Source organism: Lactuca virosa, chromosome 2 (genome assembly GCF_052849685.1).
Source record: "Lactuca virosa cultivar CGN04683 chromosome 2, Lactuca_virosa_CGN04683_v6, whole genome shotgun sequence".
Classification (NCBI taxonomy): domain Eukaryota; kingdom Viridiplantae; phylum Streptophyta; class Magnoliopsida; order Asterales; family Asteraceae; genus Lactuca; species Lactuca virosa.
The window spans coordinates 123,425,841-123,432,497 of NC_136427.1; positions in this window are offsets into that span (position 1 = coordinate 123,425,841).

Genomic DNA, 6,657 nt, shown 5'->3' on the forward strand with positions numbered 1-6,657 from the left:
CCTTGACCCCTATTCCTTGTTTGGTTATGGGCTTGGGGTAGGATCACTAGTCCGAATGTCGGTTAAATCATAGTTATACTTATTAAATACATATGTGAATATTAAACCCATTTTTAAGGTACATACTTAACTTAGTTGCTTGGTGAGTAATTGAGTCTTTTCTATACATCAGTAACAGTCAAACAATCATACTAGTAAACTATAATATGTATAGTTTAGAGGATTACTACTTACTACTTCTAGAACAGTGAAACTTACATGAGTCAGTTCATACATGATCCAGTTCAAACATACTATAACTAGAACGAGAAGGAACATACTATAACTAGAACGAGAAGGAACATACTATAACTAGAACAAGGAGGAACATACTATAACTAGAACAGAAAGGAACATATTATACTATAACAAGAACAATGTAACATTAATGTGAGCCACTACTTCATGGCATGGCAATATACTGCTGTGTCACGTTTTGTAACCAGAGTCTCTTGGAGGGAGAGCGTGAGTTTGTGTATAGATCTATACGGGATTGACCATCCTACACCTTGATGCTAGCTACAGTGGGACCTGCAGGTCTACGGGTGACAAATGTCATACCATTTCGACGTCTTTTGATCGTCGTGTTTTATACTAGTCAATCGAGCATGGTTATAACCTCATCACATTTTACCTTAATTAAACTTATTGGTTTTAAGGTAGTTAGTACATCTGTAGTTACTTTATACAATACTACTGTACACTTTCATTTTCCCATTTCATTCATATAGTGATAGTCTCACATAAAAGGTAATGCAAACTATTTTGTAGTAAAGATAGTTATAAACTTGGGAAAACACTCATTTTTACAAATGAACAAACATGCAAAACAGTCGGGTCTTGGTAGAAGACTACTTTCCATTTTAGTAGAAAATATAGGATTTTCTAGGAAGTATACAAACAATTACATCAAAACACTTACAAACATTTTCATCAAACTAATACAAACATTTGACACTAAAATACTTATGAACTCACCAGCTTAAATGTTGATCTACTCTTTCAAAATAACTTGTATTCTTAGGTCACCAGTAGACAGGTACCGATGACTAGGTTTTGAGAAGACGGAGCATGTTCAAGACTCGTCTTTTATTTTGATTCATATTTTGGCGTCTTTCAAACTATACACATAACACACTTGTATTAAATTATATTATTAATGCAATGGATGATGTTGTTCCTTGTTTTACTATTATGCATTATTATGATACTGTACATGACGTCCTCCACCCTTGAACGTTTCCGCCGTTCCGGTTTGGGGGTGTGACATATATATATATATATATATATATATATATATATATATATATATATATATATATATATATATATCTTAATCACTCGTTGAACCCTTCTTCTTGCTGTGAAAAACTTCTTCTTGTTAAAATCGATTTATGGTTATTTCCTTGCTATGAAAACCGAATATGTGACTGTGTGTGACATCCCCTTTTTCACAGCCCGAAAAGACATTTTATTTATTCTTATTTAAAACAGAGTATTCTTTATATTGCAGAATTTGTCTTATAGAAGTATTTCCGACGAAATGTTTTTCACTGATTATTAAAAACTTGTGATATCATAACTGATACAAGAAACATAAACATAAAATAGTCATTGCATGCCTTACATTAATTGACCTAACATTCCATAAATATCTCGGCGGATTCAACATCAAAATCCTTGAACCTTCGTATCATTACCTATGATACAAGGAAACTAAGTGGGTCAGGCTGGGGAGTCTGGTGAACACATAAGGTTTTCAACCCACAATAATATTATTTATGTTTCTCAACAAACAATTAACGCTATTACCCATTCCATATATTCTTACTCTTTGATCCCTCAATGCTAATCTCAGGAGACCTACCCTAAAGGATATTTGTGAGTAGACAATACTACTTTGGGAAATCTATAGAAATATATGCCAATAAGGCAACGCTAAGGGGGATAGAGTACTCAAATGAATAACTTTCCTTTTTCCCTAAAAAGTATGATCATTTACACCTACAGGTAGTGAACCTGCTAGTGTTCCACCGGACTATCTAGAATAGTCAGTGGTCATCATCTATAATCTATTAGATGACTGGTCTCGGTAGTAGAAATTTAAATATGATAAAGTAACATATATAAGTAAAACTCATACCATATTATTGCATATAGCATAGATATTAAGAACACAGATAATAATCACATATATCATTTAATAGATACTTCATATCTATGTGTAAGTTGAAAGTAACTATGCACTCTCTTGTTAAAAGTGAATGCCTTAAAATTTGGGCAACGTTTCGCCTTAGCACTTAGCTTTTCCCTTAACATGACCTAGGTATAATTGTTACTGAATCTTAGTATGATATTCCTCATGAATAATGACAGTCTAGATTCCTAAACAATCGAAAAGTCTACATCAAGATTTATCAAGTAAGGAGCAACCAGGTAGGATCATATCGGAGGTAAGGTCTGTTTGGCATACAGATTTTACTGTTTGGAAATCCCACTTTAAACACCTTATTAAATCTAACCTAAACATCACTCCCGTAAGTAGATCAATCGATATAATGACTTAGGATCACTTATAAATCTTATTTATAGGTTCATAATAATGATTATGATTATAATATAAGTTACACTGAAAGTGATATAAGTGTAGCTTAACTTATAGAGATTTATAGTGAAAAGCCAAAAAGTCACGAGCTCGGACCAAAAGCTTCTACTTCTCCGAGCTCTCTGATGCTCCAGAGTCTCGTTAAAGTAGAAATATTAGAATCCCGAAAATACTCTAGAAAAACCGGAACCATAGAGGGAGAATAGAGAGTTGTGGTGTGAGGAGTTAAATGGGCCTATATTTGTATTTATAGGCGATTATGGGCATGCGTGTCGCACAGTTTTTCCATGCACATCACACGCTTCTGCAACGTCTCTCCTCTACCCTCCTACCACGTGTCACAATTTTGTTGTTCCGCGTCCCACCTTCTAGAAGCGCCACATGCTACGAGATTTAATTATTTTTCTAAAAATCATATCTTTATCATACGAGCTCCGTTTTCAATGTTCTTTATATCAACACGTAGTTATCGACGAGTACTACAATGTTCATTTAGACTCCATCAGCTAATTATCACTTTATTTTTAAAGTTATATTTTTATAGAATTAGACTTTAAGGTTAATATAAAAGTCATAACTCTCTTATACGATATTCATTCTCTACTATCTTTATATCAACAGATAGGTATTGGCGAGATCTTTAACTCTTGTTTAGATTGTTTTTCCTAACAATCGACCGATTTCAATTTCGGTTTCTGTGTCTCACACTACTGTACTGAAACTTCGAAAAATCATAATTTCCTCTCAGGAATTTAGATCTGGACGTTCTCTATATGCACAAGTTCTATTTTACGATTACTAATACTTTCATTTAGATTGCTTAGGCTAATAATCAATCCATCTAGAATTCACTTTACGACATGCATAGCCGTGCCAGTTTAATTGTGAAACTTCGAAGAAGCATAACTTCTTCATACGAAGTTGGATTTCATATTTCTTTATATGTACGGGCTATAACTTTGGTTCATATTATTATCCTAAATAATCTTCTATCAAAATGTCGTTTTATCACTTATTGATAAATTCCCTAAAAGACTTGTAATATGTAGTCTGCAACGCGCGAGACTAGTGATCTCCCTATTCAAGGGTTCAACTAATAATAATTATTACTTATTATATCTTAATTGTCTATCCCGAAGTTGCGGTCATTACATTGTGATAATGTGTGAATCGAAATAAAAATCTTTGACAATCGATTCATGTTTTTCTTGATGTGAAAACCGATTCATGTTCTTGTTCATCTTTTTTTAACATCTCTAGAAATCGAATTTGTTTTGTTTACATTACTTGCTGAAAATTACATACATTCTCTATGTGATATTTACTTGTTGGAAATTACATTACACTCCCAATATGATATGAATTTGTATGAACAGGAAAATGTCCCGACCTAGTTTAACAATATACAATCATTGACAAAGGAAAACTTCATTGATTTTGAAATGGTGGACCGTGGTTTTGCACATAGTTGTACTCCTCCTGTTAATGATGTTTAAAAAACATATAGATAAATGACATATTAAGAGGATTTATTCAAATATAGATCGGTACCCAATACTACATAAAATAGTTTATGAGAGTAACACCATGTCTATATCACAAATTAGAATGTCCCGAGAGTGCTTTAAAAAGTTATGCCATATGCTTGAAACATTCAGAGGACTAAAACGAAGTAGGAATATGGATATCGATGAACAAGTTACCATATTTATACATATTCTTGCTCACAATGTTAAGAATCGGGTCATCATACGTCACTTTCGTCGTTCGAGAGAAACAATTAGTAGGCATTTTAGTCAAGTTTGTAATGTAGTAATATGATTGCATACTTGTTTGCTTAAGAAACCCAAACCTGTTCCCAATAACTCTACTAATCAAAGATGAAAATGGTGTAAGAATTGTTTAGGAGCTTTAGATGGAGTATATATAAAGTGTCTAGTTCTAACCGAAGGAAAGGCTATATGTAGAACTAGAAAGAATGATACTGCGAAAAACATTCTAGGGTTTGTTCCCAAGATATGCAGTTTATCTACGTGTTACCTGGATGGGAGGGGTCAGTTGCGGATGGTAGAGTTCTTCAGGATACTCTTCGTATACCATATAGATTGAAGTAAATCCTTTTGACAATGATTGTGATCGGGACGAGGGAACTAGAGATCTTGTACCTAAAGTTGTTGATATTATAACTTCTATAGGGACTTTGAATGAATGGACCATTTATAGAGATAATTTAGCCAAGTCCATGTTTGCATCTAGGGTCGCAACCAATTAAATTGGCATTTTGCTTATTTATTTATAATGCATCACTATGTTGGAGGATTTAAAGCTGATAATGGTTTTAAGTTAGGTTATTTACAACAACTTGAGCAAGTGTTGAAACAATCACTTTCAGACTCAAGTATTTTAGGTAAGCCACATATTGAGTCGAAGATAAAAACCATGAAGTGGGATTGGCAATGTGTCTACGACATGATAAACAATCCAAACACAAGCGGGTTTGGTTATGACTCCGAAAAACATTATGTTACCGTTGAGGATCCTGTTTGGGAGGCGTACCTATAGGTACATGTTATAGTATTTATATTTTTTTAATTTATAATGAAGCGAGTTTATGGAAATATTTTTTTTTATATAAATTATCATGTTGGTAAATAGGTTCATAAAAAGCAACTAGATGGAAACACAAATCATTTCCTTACGATGAAGATCTTTGCATTGTTTTTTGAAAAGTCTGAGATCAGGGAAATAGAGCTAGATATTTCATTTAGATGGAGCAACATGTGAACTTAGAAGAAGAAATGCAAGAGTCAGATGATGATTTCCTCGAATATGAGGAAATTAGCCATAATGCAACAATGCAAAATAAGGAAACTTCACCAAGTGTTCACTCTTATAAGAGGAAACGTCATATTGTTGACGTGTTCCATAATGTGGTTGGTTTTATTACCAACAGACTTAAACAAAATCAAACAACTTGAGTCAATGTATTAAAAATTTCATGTACATCAACGAACTGAGTGAGAAGATCTCTCTTGCGATTTTAAATATGAATTCATTAAGTCAACTTGAGAAGTTCAAAGCTTTGACCAAGATACGAAGTGATCCTATACATCTACAAAACATTTGCAAATTGAAGAATGCGATAGAGAGGTTTGGGTTAAATACATTTTGGAATGGTAGTATCTTAATTAGGATTTTTATTAGGATGTTAATTCGTATGTTGGATATTTAAGTTTTTTTGGGATGTTTATGAGGATGTTGCTTAGTATTTTGGATTTGTAAGTTTTTGGTATCTACGATAGGGATGTATCGAAATATTATTATGTTTTTTTGGTAATGTTATTAGGATGCGAAGTGGAATAACTTTAAGTTATGATGTTTATTAACATGATTTTCGTAATATGTTGACATGAATGTTCAATCAATAAATTAAAATTTTACTATTTTAAAATTTTATATACTATATGTGAACATATAAGTTAGAAAATAGAGTAAATTTAAGCAAAACAGAAAAAGGGCAATTTTGTCATTTTACATGAATTCCAATTCCATTTCCTGCTAACCAAACAAAATCTAAATTAATTTTTGTGACGTCTCCATTTTCACTGCCCGAAAATACCTTTTCTTTATGCTTATTTTAAAATAAGGTATTCTTTATATTGCGGAATTTGTTCCATAAAAAGTTTTTCTAATAAATATTTCTCATTGATTATTAAAAACTTGGAATGTCATAACTGATACAAGAAACATAAGAATACACATAGTCATTACAGGCCTTACAACATATTATACTAAGGCATACATCTCCTCGAATCTCTCATTAGATCCAAACATCACTATCCTTCTACTTTTGTATCGCTACATGTGATATAAAGAAAACTAAGTGAGTCGGGCTTGGGAGCTTGATGAGCACATAGGGTTTTCAACCCACAATAATATAATTAATTTGTTTTAATTATATATTTTAAATCAAAAAATAACTCGATTACCCATTTCCATTATTCTCATGTCCT